Source organism: Falco peregrinus, chromosome 3 (genome assembly GCF_023634155.1).
Source record: "Falco peregrinus isolate bFalPer1 chromosome 3, bFalPer1.pri, whole genome shotgun sequence".
NCBI classification, from domain to species: Eukaryota; Metazoa; Chordata; class Aves; order Falconiformes; family Falconidae; genus Falco; species Falco peregrinus.
Genome location: NC_073723.1, coordinates 17,111,264 through 17,125,076, shown reverse-complemented (window position 1 = coordinate 17,125,076; position 13,813 = coordinate 17,111,264). Strand labels below are relative to the sequence as shown.

The 13,813-nt window shown below is 47.1% G+C and overlaps 1 long non-coding RNA gene across 8 annotated transcripts in view; it reads left to right on the top strand.

The window, feature by feature from the left end:
- LOC114013241 (uncharacterized) overlaps positions 1 to 12,852 on the top strand; it is a 142,018-nt gene extending 129,166 nt beyond the window's left edge. For 3 of the 8 annotated variants that reach the window (XR_008746411.1, XR_008746417.1, XR_003556128.2), the window contains one exon: positions 5,833 to 12,852. This is a non-coding gene — a long non-coding RNA (uncharacterized LOC114013241). The remainder of the gene's footprint in view (positions 1 to 5,832) is intronic. The other 5 variants (XR_008746416.1, XR_008746415.1, XR_008746412.1 and 2 more) reach the window with 5 other exon arrangements.
- The last annotated feature ends 961 nt before the right edge of the window (positions 12,853 to 13,813 follow it).

Here is a 13,813-nt window from a genome sequence, read left to right as displayed (position 1 = left end):
GTCTACTCTATCGCTCGCTACTGTCAATGCAAAAAAACGTCCTGTGAAATTGTGTCTGTCAGGCGGTGAAGAGAGAAGGTGGATTTCCTGAGCCACCAGCCTGTCAGTGATGCTTTTGTGGTAAGGAATGTTTGCCAAAACCTTTGGAGCTAGGACACCAACAGAGACATTTGTGAAGCACACAAGTATAGAAGTGCTGCATGAAACCATGGTCTGGGTTGTGTTGAAGATCGCCATGTTACTGAACAAGATGCTGACATGGGAGGGAAGCTCAGACACACCATCAATCTCTTCTGATTATTATCAGTGTTAAGCCCAGGCTGGTAACCCAGGCCTATCGCACACATCCTAGGGGTAGTCACCCAGCGTGGTGGGGAAGTTGCTGTTTCAGTGGGGAAGTGAGGCCAAGTGGCATTGGGGAACTTGTCCAAGGTCATGCACAGGAGACAACCAGTTTGTTGTTTCCCACCATTGAAGCTCTGGCCTTTTCCTTGGGTGCAGTTTCTTTTCCACAGCACCCCTCAGCCAGAGCAGTGAATGGTCTCTTGAGTGGGGAGGTGAAAGAAGAAATGTTATTTCACTGGGTAACGTCAGGAAATTATACGGGAAGAAGAAACGGAGGACAGATGGAGGGAACCCGGCTGTCTGCTTCTGTGGAGAAGACATCTCTTTGTAGCATTGAGGCTGCTTTTGGGATTCATGATTCAGCTTTCAAGTTGGTTGTTGATAGTTAGGATGTTTTCATTTTGACTTCATCTGTTGAAAAGGTGGTAAGAGCCCTGCAAGGGTGCATATCTCTCCATCAGGTATGACTAATTGTATTGGGACAGCCCCATGCGCGATAACACTTAGGTTTTTCTCTAGAACAGCTCCATTACAGACTGCCTCGTAGCTGAGCCCCAGCGAGTGTTTTTGTGGGAGTTTTGCTGATTGTGCAGCCCAGATAACCTGTGAGTGAGCAAACATGGAAAGCATTGAATATTCAGCTCAAAACCCAGAAGCGGATTTGTGTCGCTGCTTGTATGAACTGAGCTTTTAACCGTGTGTTGGCAGTGCTTTTCAGGAAACTCATCTCTTCTGAGACACATTATCTGGTGAGAAGTGCTCCAATTTTAAGACAGCCACCAGGAGCTCTGCAAAGGCCAGGGCTCATGGCTTGCCGCTGGTGTCTTTGCAGCTCCGTGTTGTGCTTTCCTTTCCCCATCTTCTCCAAACTCAGTCCATGCCAAACAAATCTATTTTTAAACAAGAGCCAACACTGTTTTTTCTTAGCCTTGCACTCAAAAAACAACCTCTCCAAAAAAGCCAGCACATGGCAGAGGCTGGTAAATATTTTCTCTAGATGTTTGCTGTTGTTGATCCTGCTTCTGCAGGAACCCAGGAGTTTTGGTGCACCCTAAGGGCTGAATGTTAACTTCTTGTAGTTAAACTGGTTGCCCCTGCCTCATTGGATAACAGTCGTATGTATATACGCACGAAAGCCATGCTTATGTCCCTGAAGAAGTGTGTTGGCACAGATGAGCCTCTGACCTCAATATATCAGCTCAGTGGTCAACAGCCTCATGCAGAAAGAGCTTTGGTGTGCAACTCTTCCACTTGGCAGAGTTTAATCTTTGTATGGATTACAGCAGAAAACTCCCTACGAGAGGCTGCTCAGGTTTAAAACTGTGCTGGCCTTTGATGGAAATCATTGCTCCTCCTCAAGGAGGCTTGTAATCATCTGAAAGCTTCACTAAAAGCATGCGAGTGGGCAGCCTGTCCGACATAGGGAGACAACAGAGACCTTCTTGGTCCTTCCTATGCCCCTTTTCCCAAGGAGGGAGGCAGGTTTTTCTGCCTGCAGCAAGGCATCCCTCCTGGTTTAGGAGTGCAAGACTGCGCCTATCACGATGCTGGTGTGGGGCCATAGCTTCTAGTTGGAGGTTAGAGGAATTGGTCAGTAGTAGTCAGAAGGCTGGTGCACCAGGGGGTAGTCAGTCAGTGTGGACCTTCTGAGGGCATTGACTTCTCACAGTAAACTCACCAAAGGACCATTTCAGTGTTCTCCTCTTCTTGCTATGTTGGCTTTGTTGTTGGAGGACTGGAGTTATCTAGCGAGCTTTGAGCACCTGAACAGAGTGGCAGAGCTTGGGATGTGACCTTGGCAGCTGATGACACCAACGAGGAAACAGCACTCCTGAAAGTGCGAGAAAACTCTGGACACTGAGAGAGGGCACATGGCATCATGGCCATTTGACCATGATCTGTCCAGGGTGAGCTTACCCAGGAGAGGCGTCCCTTGCAGGGGCTATTCCATGTGTTTGCAGCTCCTTAAGGATGTTGTCCCATGGACAGGAGTGACCTGTTGGCATTGAGGGTGGTTCCCCTTGCTCCTGTTGGATGCTCCGTGGCGGGAAGAGGAGGCATGCTGGCTGCCAGTTCGGCTCTAAAAACGATGTCTGTGCAAAGTCCGTCCTTGTCTGGACTCCAAGGGGCTGCTGTGCACAAGGCCTTCACACAGTTTCCTTAACAGGCTCCTTTTCACTTTTTCCAGGGACTTGCACTGTGCTTCGTTTCAGAGGGATCCAGTGAATTAGCATATTGTTGCTGCTGCCTGGGTAATTGCATGCCCAGGGTCTGCTTTGCTCCGACACAGTCTTCCCGGCTTCCCAGACAGAAAGCATCCTTCTCCTCTGGCGAACAAGGCTGCAAAGTATTGCCCTGAGACCTTGCTCAAAGGATGGAGGAAGGAGAGGGTGGAAAGAGGGGGGGAGCCTGTTTCTGAAGACATATCTGGCTTTAAGACCTCACCTATCAACGAGGAGGTGGAGATGAGGTTTTTAATCTTTATTTCTGTACCAAGGTACTGGTTTTGACTGAAGCTGTGGTTTCTCTCGCTGATTTGTGCAGACCTCGGTATGCATGCAGTTACAGAAATTTAGGCCAGCACAAGTCACTACAGGGGCTCAGAAACTGCTTGAAATTAGCCATCCTGGGTCACACAGGAGTTTCAGCAGGAGTTGAAACTGAGCGGTCTGATACCCTCTTCTGTACTGAAAATAAAACCCTATGAATAGGTAGGTATAAAAATGCTTACTGGTCTCACTTCCAAGTACAAAAAACCCACATGTGGATAAACCCTTTGAGCCCTTTAAGGCCCTGTGAGAATAGAGCACATCTTAAAACACTTTGGCGAGTGTATCTTCAAAGCTGGACAGGTTTCTTAATGTGGGTGCAGGTTTGCATTTTTGAAAGATGTTATTTTGGTCAAGCCTGACTTCTAGCTGGGAGCTGGCATCCCTTAGGCTTTGGTCTCCAAAAAGAAATGTGCTTATGTGCAGTGTGAGGAGGACAGCTTTACCCCCTAGCAAGGTTTGGCTGTCAAGTAGAGACATGAAGAGGAGTGGGAGCATCAAGGCTCTGGGATAGAGGTGAGGAGATCAGTTCGTGGCTCTGCCATCAACCTCCTGGGTGACCTGGGGCGAGGAGATGAACCTCTCTTCCACCTCTTCCTCTCCTGCCCACCTGGTGCATATGACAGTTGCTTCATGCTTTGTATGGATTCTTCTGGGAAGGCAGAGCTCCGCAGTGCTGGCTGTAAGGTCCCTTTGTATCTTCTCGGTTGTAACATTTTGTGTCTCTGAGCCACACCAGTTATTTTGACTGGAAGGAAGACATTGCTCCAACACTCTTTACGACATGAGGGATGGAGAGGAGGAGAAGGCCATGCTGGCAGCGTAGCTTGCTTATCCTGCACCAGAGCATTGCAGCTTGCAGGGCAGAGGGAAGGCTTCTTGAGGGATCTCCATCCCGTGGAATAGAGGCTGTAGCCTTGGGCAGTACAGAGAGCCTTTTTATAGGCAGCACTATACACAGGGCTTAGGAAATCCTGCTTGTTCTGTAATGATGTGTGTGGGTGGGTGGGACTGCCCTCCAGCACTGCTCTGGTATGTGCTGCAGAGGTTCCTTGGCCGCTGGTGCCCAAACTGAGAGGGACAGTTGCATGTGGATCACTGAGGGACTGCATGCAGAAGTGTGGTTTGTCATGTTACAGAGGGAACACAAGGTACAGTGCCTGGGGGTACCTTCTGGGCCCTTGTGGTCATGGGATGTGGTGGTTTCTCTTTAACTCTTTCGCTTGGGGGATATCACAGTAACCAAGCACTGAGTGATTCCCACCCTTTCCTCTGAAGCCTCTGCACTGGTGGCAGTTAGGAGATGGCTTGTAGGACTGCAGGATAATTCAGGCTGAAAGGGACCTCAGGTGGGTCAGCTGTGAGATCAGACCAGGTTGCTCATGACTTCAGTCAAGTCTTGAAAACGTGTAAGGATGAGAGTGCACAGCCAGCTCCACAGCTTGACCTACCACATAGAAAAGTTTTTCCTAACATCCAGTCTGTACCACTCTTGTATCAAATAATGCCTGTTGTCTCTCATTCTTCTGTCAGACACCACTAGGAGAACCTGGCTCAGTGTTCTCAGTAACCTCCCTGCAGGTGCTGAGGGCTGCTGCTGGATCCCTCAGTGCCATCTCTTCCTCTGGCTGAATGAGCCCAGATCCCTCAGCTCGTCTTTCCAGGCAAGTCTGCCAGCGCCTGGCGATCTTGGTGCTCCTCCATTGCACTGTGTGCTGGTTTGTCAATGTGTTTCTTGTACAGGGGGCCCAAAACTGGATGCAGTACCTACATGTGGTCTAACGAGGCTGAGATCTCTTACCTGTGCTCCCACTCCTGCAGCCCAGGATGCTGTTGGTCTTTGCTGCAGTTTCTTCCCTAAAGGTTGCAGTTGGCCTGTGGTCCCCAAAACAGCCAGCCTAGCCCTCGAGCGGTGGCAGAGCTGCTCAGCTGGGACTCTGGGCTGTGTCTGGGTGATCTCTGAAATAGGACCTATCCCTGTGCTTGGAAAGCTGGAGTGTTTCTCAGCAGCCAGGAGGGAAGAGGAGCATGGAGGAGCCCTGGTTCCTCTTCTCACTGCTGATGTTGTGGGCTTCCACCAGGAGAGGGACCAAGCCCGGACAGATAAGGTGACGAACTGAGTTCTGCGGAATAACTCAAAGAGTTGTAGTGTTATAATTACCACCATCTCACTTACTCATCTGTGAAGCAAGTTTTTACTCGCCGCTGTGCTTCCTGTGGAGCGGGGACTGTTGATGGCCACAGAGAGCTGAGGTTCTGCAATACCACTGCAAAGGGTTGTTGAACAAATCTCACTCACTGTGCTCACTGCTGGGGACAAAATACAATTCCTGGTAGCCATGTATGGAGCAATTTTACACATATATGTGTATATCACATATTGAAAAAAATGCCGCAGTTTTATTTTTTGCTGCCAACAGTTAATGTATGAGTTTCAGAGCAGGCAACCTATATTCTTTAAGACCCAAGAGCCTTGGGAAAAGATTGATTTATTTTTTTTTTTAATCCTGTACTAATTTTAAAAGTGCTGTTTTTTTTAGTGCAGTGTGATAGAAATAAAAGGCAAAAAGGAGAAAGAAAAGACAGAAAGACCTGTACAATTGTTTTAAAGGTTTTCTGCTTTTTCTATTCATGTTCTGTTCAGGAAATGAGACCGACTATATATAGGATAGGAATGAAGCCACATAGCACAAGCCACTGTCAAGTTCACAAAGTGACCACATTGAAAAAGTAGTGAAAAATGTGTTCTTACTAGCACCTTCCTAGCTCATAGGAATCCTAGCTGTGGCTTGCAATTGTAGTAGGGTGAAGATTTGCATTTTCAAGTTGGCGGTTTTCCTTTTTACTCTTCCACTTCCTACAAGCTAATTCAGTGCCGTGTTAATTGTAAATCTGGAATGCAAATCAACTCACCTGCTTGTTTTTCTTTCGTTTTCAGGTTTTCTAACTATGGAAGCTCTCCTGAGGAGCTGCATCATGCGCTGCTGCCCCAGGGATGGGACACAGAGCTGGGAGTGAGGAGGAACTCCAATGTGCCGCTGCGAATTGCTTTTGTCAGGAGGGAGGCTTTCTGGCATGTCATGCGGTGCCGAAAGCCATCCTACCCTTGACAGCAAAAATCCTTATCCTTCTTGTGTTTTTTTCCAGGACAGCTGATATTTCCTGTTAGAGATGCTTTGTATGCAAATCAAAGTGTTAAAAAAAAAAAACAACCAAAAAAAAGTCCTGAAAGCAATCACACCCATAAACTTGGACCACCGGGGAATTCCTGCTTATCAATTTTTTCTTCTTTTCAGTTCTGTACAAGATACTTCTTTTCCTGCTTTTTCTTAGTCTTTAATGTTTGTCCTGCCAGACCTCTTGGTTATGACCTACCAGTGCTGCTTGGATTTTGCAGGGCTTTGTGTCAGTCTGCATGGACAAAAGGCTGTAGGTGCTAGAAGTCGGGGTTAACAGTCCCTGTGTTTCAGCTTTGCCCTGCATTGCGGTGGTGCTTTCTGGTGTTCAAACTGGACATGAATCTCACGCTGCAGATTGCCATGTGCCTGTGGTGATGATCTGCCTGGGAAGGTGATCCCAGAAACCTTCAGGAAGGTCAGGGGAGGAAGAGGGGAGGTAGAGAACAAAGAGAAGCCAGCAAAAGTTTATTTAGGAACTGTTTAAGGAGCAGGATTTGACCCTCCTGAAGCACCTCAAGAGAGGCCATGCTTAGCACTGCACTAATGCAGCAACACGAGTTGGTCACCTCCTCGCTCCAGCAAAGCAAATTTGTATCTGCCCAGCCTGTGCCCTATAGGTATCCCTATAAGTGCAGGGGGCTGGTCAAAGCCTCACTTGCACCATGCTCCCACCCTGCTGCCAGCAGCAGCACCACACTGATGCTAGAACAAGTTGTGAGGGTGAAAAAAAGACTTGTAGAAGCAATGCAAGAAAAAGACGTGTCAGAGCAAGAGAGAGCTGCACCACTGCATGGCCTAGAGAATATTGTTGTGTGTGTCCAGAGATACCCGCTGCAGCCCGGGTCTTGTTGAATCACACTGTGGTTGCTCTGGCCTTTGTGTGGGTAACGGTGATAATCGTTGTATGTGGTGTTGGGTTTTGTTATTTGGTTTTTCTTAAATGTAAAATTAACAGTCAAATTGGCGTTGGTAGGGCAGCGAGCCTAGTGCGGCTTTTATCTACCCTGAACCTGGGGACAAAGGAGGGGAGGGAAAAGGCTTGACCAGTTTGGCGGCTGTGTACATAACGGTCCCGGAGTTCAAAGCAAAGGACACAACAGTCAGATACACAAACCTGCCTGGGGTTTGACTGATAAGTCACATTTCAAAGCGAAAGTCAATCCTGAAGGGGGGTCTGTTGAGTGGCTGAAGCCTCCAGTGCTGAGTCCTCTTTAAAAGGGGGTTTCATAAGGAGTAATATGAACAGAAATGGCTCTTTTGTGGTTTTATGCATTCCAGGCATGCCAGGACTGTTCCTGTCAAGGATGGGCTGTCTCTGGGGTTTTGGGTTCTTCCCCCCCCCCCAAAAAAAAAAAAAAAAAAAAAAAAAAATTTGCCACAAACTAGCAGCTAAAATGGTGAAAAATAAATGAGAGTTTCAGAATCATTACAGTAGCAGTAATGGAAACTGTGAGGCTTATACTTAAACTGGCTGTGGCGTTTCACCGTATCGTCTACACTGCTGAGCTGCTGGGATCACTGCTTTTGCCTGCTATGACTGCTTCAGGGTGGATTATTTGGAAGCAGAGCTTTAACTGTTGGTTCCCCAGAACCTGAAAAATCTGTGCTTTAGGCTTTTTTCAGAAGCAGTGCCTTTTCAGCTGAACCACTGCTAAGTATGAATCCCTTTACTGTCAGTGCAGTTATGTGGACATACAGCATCTTTATGTCATGACAGCAGCATTAATTTCTGCAGGTCTGTGGGTACAGAAATGGGATCCAGCTACTCCTGTTTCAGGTGCACTTTTGGTTTCAGGCAAGCTGCGTGAGTTTGGATTGCACCTGTACACTTTGACACAAAACAGGATTTTAAATGATGTGAGAGCTTCCATGCACAAAATGACAGTGCCTTAAACCTTAAAGAATTGCGGCTGACCTGTGCCTTAGAAGAGGCTGAAGGTTCACATGTGATAAAGCACTAGATGGTTTGTGTAGACCTGGCCTGTTAGATGGGTGTCTTAATGCACAAGCCTACACGTCCAGTTCTTGTAGGCATGTGTGCTGCTCCTGTTGCCGTAGTCCTGTGTGCCATGGAGGTAGCAGGAGCTCCCAGGTGGCTGAGAAAGCCGTGGACAGAAGTGTTACTGCCATCACCTTTCAAGCTTGGGTGCTACAGGGAGTATGGCCATAACAGTGTGTAATTAAGTGTGGACCTCAAATGCCCCTGAGACACCCGGCACAAACACTCAGCACCTTTATGAGCAGCACCACACTGATTACCTCTATGGGCTGGAGCTGCACCTCTGCGTGCTCTGATGAGACTAATCCCTCCATGCAGGGAGCAGAAAACTGAGCCAGGCTCATCCTGGCAGAGGCTGAGCCATGGGGCCATAGAAAACTGCCCAGAGAATTTGCTTTTCAGCCTGGGTTTGGCCATAGCACGAGTGCAGGTGGAGAGTAAAATGCAGAGGGTGAGAAAACATCTCTTAGAAGGTGGCAATAAAAGGCATTGTTGAAATGAATCATCTGGCTTGGTTTTATTAAATATGAATATGGTTATTAGTGATGAACGGGGATGGGGTGGATTTACGACATGGTGCCTGAAGCCCCTTCCCTCCCTCCGACACAGGCTGATGTTACAGAAAAATCTCAAGGCTGTCACTTGGGCTGTTGTAGGTCTGTGGGTGAAGGAACTTTAATCACTGGGGTTGTTGTCAAATGCTGCACTTTTAACAAGATACAAGAAATTAAGATCTCACGTTAATTCAGTGCTCAATATAAATATTTTTCACCTGAGAGGTGTCTGGGCTTGTAGCCTTCTGGGCTGCTTGCCATTTTGGGTTTGTTTCTTTTTCTTTTTCTTTTTTTTTTTTTTTTTTTTTTTTAAAAAAAAAAAAAAGAGGGGTTTTTTATTCCATCAGTGCTTCCAACCACAGAAATTTGGAAACAAAAAGTTGGAAGGTGTAGTCAGTAGCGAGCTGTCTTTTACTGGGCCTGTCTCGCAGAGGAGGTTTTGAAGTGGATTTTGCTGTGGCCACTCAGAGTCTCTGCTGTGGAAATATTTATCACTGTGAAACTGCAGCAAGCTTTGCAAGTGGCAGAAAAACCCTACTTTTGTAACCAAATAAATGTGTTTTCCTTACAAGTTACACAGATAGGTGTATGTGGTGTATGTTTGTAAAATTTTTTGTTTTCAACCGAAATTGCTTTTCCACTGTGTCATCTAGAGCGGGAAAACAAGTAGACCTTGAGCTGCATTTTAATGTAGGTTTCATCCATTTGACTGCAGCAGAAAGTTATGTTGGGATGCTCTGTTATCCTTCTGGTGTGTCCTTGCTTGATATTTTGTGCTTGAGAATCTCCATTTTCCCTCTCTTTGATGGTTTGAGAGTTTTGATAGAGAGGGCAAAAAACGTATAAAAATTTTCATGTTCTTTGGAAGGCTCCAGCAAGTCATGCAGTGGTGAAGAGATGCTGACAGCCGGTGGAAGAGCCAGTTTTTGACAGCATAGGAAGTGATTAGTGCCTCATTTGATGTCCTCACATCAAAGCTGGATGGTATGTATATATTTCAGTATGTGTGGCAAAAGCAACTCTACCTTAATTATTGTGGGCCTTCTGTGACCACAGGAATGTATGATGCCTAACGCCAGCCCTGATAGAACAAATATCTGAGGACCAGCTCATCACTGCAGCATAGCCAACTGTCTATTCTCTGTTCCCTGTGGGAATTGTGCAACATGGGATCCTACAAGGCAAAGACGGGGGTAAAGCTCATCAGGCAGCACATGTGCTTTTGTTAGTGTCCAGTTACTCCATCTGCAAGCCAGTGAAGCTGGGGCTGCAGGAGCTGGCAGTAAGGAAACGCCGTAGTTGCCTGGCTGCGTAGGAGTCCCTGAGCTCCAAATGTGGCTTCTGACATGGTGCCACTCAGCACTCGGAGGCTTTAGCAGCTCAGTGCACATCCCTGGTTGTATGCCCCAGGCTTGGCGTGTCTTTGTGGCAGCCTGGACCCACTTTTCTTTGCAAGAAAGAGCTCCAAGACCCTTCCTGTCCTACAGCAAGGCTTCTATCCAGACCTCAACATGGTCTTCAGTCAGGGTTTGCAGACTAGGCTGGAGCAATAGGCAGATGTTTTGTGGTGAGGCCATGGTACATGGGACAAGATGGTTTGATGCGCCCAAGGCTGCTTTCTGTCACTTGCCAAATAGCATAGGACAACCTGTACCCGTAGGGCATAACCTCTACAGCTTTTCACGTTGGGGGACTGCAACCAGCTGGTCATTGGGAATAGCCCATGTTGGCTGCTGGTCTTCATTCAGGAAGGTGCTGGTTGTCATGAGCCAGGAGGGCACGAAGGAGCGTTGTAATGGCAGAGGTGATTTGTATACCGGTGTCTGGCAATATTCCCTCACACTGTTGAGTAGTAAAGATGTAATCGTTTTTGCACTGATTAAATAGTGCCAGTGCAAAAAAAACCCCTCATTTATGCTCATTTATGGCAGTTGAATGAATTGTGTTGTAATTGGGAACAAAGAATTCAGGTTCTGACTAAAGCCTGAGTGAGGCTGTCGGGGGAGCACGGTGTCAAGGAGGGACTTGAAGGGGTTGTCCTGTAATCCTGTGAAAGTGACCTCTCGGTGGAGCAGTGGGACAGAAGGGATCTCGCAACTGGAGAGCAAGAAGGAACAGGGAGATGAGTTTGTCCCTTTAAAGGGGGACACACTGACTGGTACCTGTGCTTGACAGAGTATGGGGAAATGCCAGGAAGAATTCAAAGGAGAGCCATGAATGGCTTGGGATTACCAAACCAGAACTCCAGGTTTAAGGAGCTTAGTTTATTTGGCTAATTGGGATGAAGGCTGGCAAGGGGGTGACTTGATTGCCGCATCTAGTGGAAGAAAGCTTTGATCAGGAAGCTCGGGAAGGAAGGAATCCTTGGAAGTTTTACGCCTTCTTCCCTGATTTTAGAGGAAATCTCTCTAGGGTGGCAGCTTTAGTCTAAAATACTGAGCTTATTATGTAGAGGTCTTGTGTGAAAGGGACTGGTCTGCAGAGTACTGAAGGCAGGATGGATCATTTGAGTCTTTGTCTTTATGCTCAGAGCTCTAATACTCCCCAGCATCTTCCTTCCTCTATCCCTGGGGTAGGGCAGTTCTCCCGCAATGCTGGGCATAGCTGAAACTATCAGGTCAAAACGCTTTGGAGCCATCTCATCTTAAGGCAGGCATCTAAAACAGGTGGGTTTCCCTCTGGTAATGACTGTTGTTCTCCAGGGACTGTGGGAGGAAGCCAGAAGCTGATTGAGATGTGGACTGGTACATCGTGGATGTCTGAGGCTGCACAAAGATGAAACCCCCCTCTCACCGCCTGCGCGAGTGAGAAGGAGCTATTAGCACAAAGCACCTAATGAAGAGCCATCTGAAACCATTTGAGATGAAAATAATACGGAAACTTTTAATCAGCTTGCAGAAGCTGAACAGTCCCTGGAGGTCCTGTACCAAGCCTGACCCACTTGCTAGGTCCCAGTGGTGCGACACCGGGTGCCCCTCCACCTGCCTTTGGAGGAGGGAAGGGACAGCGATCTAAAAAGAGACAAGCACAGGGGAAGGCAATGAGTTGTAAGACTTTATTAAGAACGAGTTGGGGTATTGTGATCATTATTAAATGCAAGCCTGCCTTCTGCAGCATTGCTTTTTTTGAGCTGCTGAGAAAGGAGGCAGGTATTTGGAGAGATTCGTTTTCAACCCAGTTAAATGATTTCCCAGTTCCTTCTCTGCACCCCTGCTTACCACATCCCAGTCTCTCCAGCTGTGCCATGTTTGGGAAGCGGCTGTGAGCGTGTGTCCTCGGGGCTGAGCCCCAGCACTGTAAGTGGCCTGGTGTCAAGGGCTACTCCCATCCCTGTAGGCTGTAGCCTGCTTTGCAGTGAGGGAGGGAGGGCTGTTGGACCGGCACCTAGCAGCATGACTGTTCTGCCAAATGTCCCCGTTTGCTGGCAGGACTGCCTGCAGCAGAGGCTCGTGAGGAACCCAGGCTCCCATCCCTAAGCTTCCTCAAGGAGGTGTGACCACTTTGACACAGCTTCAGATTGGAACATCTAAGTGGACAAAGCAACAGTGGGTAAAAATCAAATCCAAAATCTCTGAGCTTTGAGAAGATGATAGCAGTGGACTATTTGCAGCAAACTGTAATCCATATCCCCTTCCAGGAAGATGTTGCTGGGAAGACAATGCCCACATGCTCCTTGGAAGGGCTTGCTGAACTGCCAGACGAGCACCGAGCTTTCACCCACCTGTGTGTACCCATCCCACAGGCTGCAGCTGGGATGCCGTTTGCCCTCGTTGGACCCCAGGAGGATGCAAGGTGCTGGCCTGCGATGCTCCAGGGCCTTCGGACAACACTCCAGAGTTGTGAGAGCAAACACTCCAAAAGTGAGAGCAAACCACTTCCTCCTGTGTACAACACACCTTGATTTTCTGAGTTTTTTTCTTTTTATTTCCTTTTCACTGACTGACTGAAGTACAAATCCCTTTCACCTATTTGACATTTTTTTTTGTTGTTTTTATTTTTTTGTGTTTGTTTTTTAACTGATAGGGTTAACGATGCTATTATAAACCTAACATTCATGGTATGTTTTTGAGTTATCTGAAAAGTGTGAGTCGTTACATAAAATGTGAGAATAGTTGGGATTGTGGGATAATTTTTTTTAATCCCTGAATTTCATTCTCAGTTTTGAATGAATCAAATGTATTTCACGGGACTGAAAAAGCTGGGATTTCCCCCCTTTTCTTTCTGCAGTGTTGTTTTTTTGTTTTGTTTTGCTTTTTTTTATTACAATGTTTACTCACACATGAAGGTTTCCATATGTTAAATAGCTTCTGATAAATAAGTTAATGGTAAAAGAAAAGTGAGGGTAAGGAGAAGCCAAGCATTGGGGTTTGGTTGTTTCTGCTTTTTTCCTTTTTATTTAAATTTCAACAAAATGGCAAGCATTTCATTTTGACCCACTTTCAAATCACATTAGTGACTGAATACAGAATGGGAGGTGTGATCATATGAACTTAGAAGTGCAGCAGGTCAAGACAGGAGAGACTAGCAGCAATCCAGCCCTGACGGTGCGCCCAGACTTGGGTGTTTTAGTGTATCTTACCATTTTTTTTTTCTGTTACCAGTAGCAAATTTCCAGGGAGTGGAAGGAGATGAGGAAAAAGGAGCCACCAGCTCTCCTCTCCCCTTTTTTCTTGGCTGTCTTTCAGGTGACAGCAGCGTGCATCTCGCAGTCACCATGGCTGCATCAAGCACTTTGTTTTTATGTAGGGCCCATCAATGCAGATAAATGCAGATGGACAGATGGGAGCTTGCTCTGGTCCCTGAGCTCTGGAGCCTGCAATCAGTGCCAAGGCTGAAATCGAAAATCCTCATTCAGAGGAAGGATACATCAACTCCGGTTAGCAGCATGGGAGCATGGTTGCAATACTCCCAGGGCTGAGTGAGCTCATCAACAGCTTGTTTGGCCTGTGATAAGATGGACCTTCAGCTGTGATTCATCCAAGGTTCTGCTAAGCTGCTGTTCTCCACAGCAGCAGTGCCTTTCTGCTTGCAGGGAAGGTACACCAACAGCTTCATCTGAGTTTGAAAAAGTCAGCCCCACAGTTACTGTCTTCCTGAAAAAAGCAGCAGGAGAACCATGTTTTATTTACCTAAGGAAATCACTGCTTCTCCATTGACCTGGATGGATTCGGGTTGATTTGTACCATG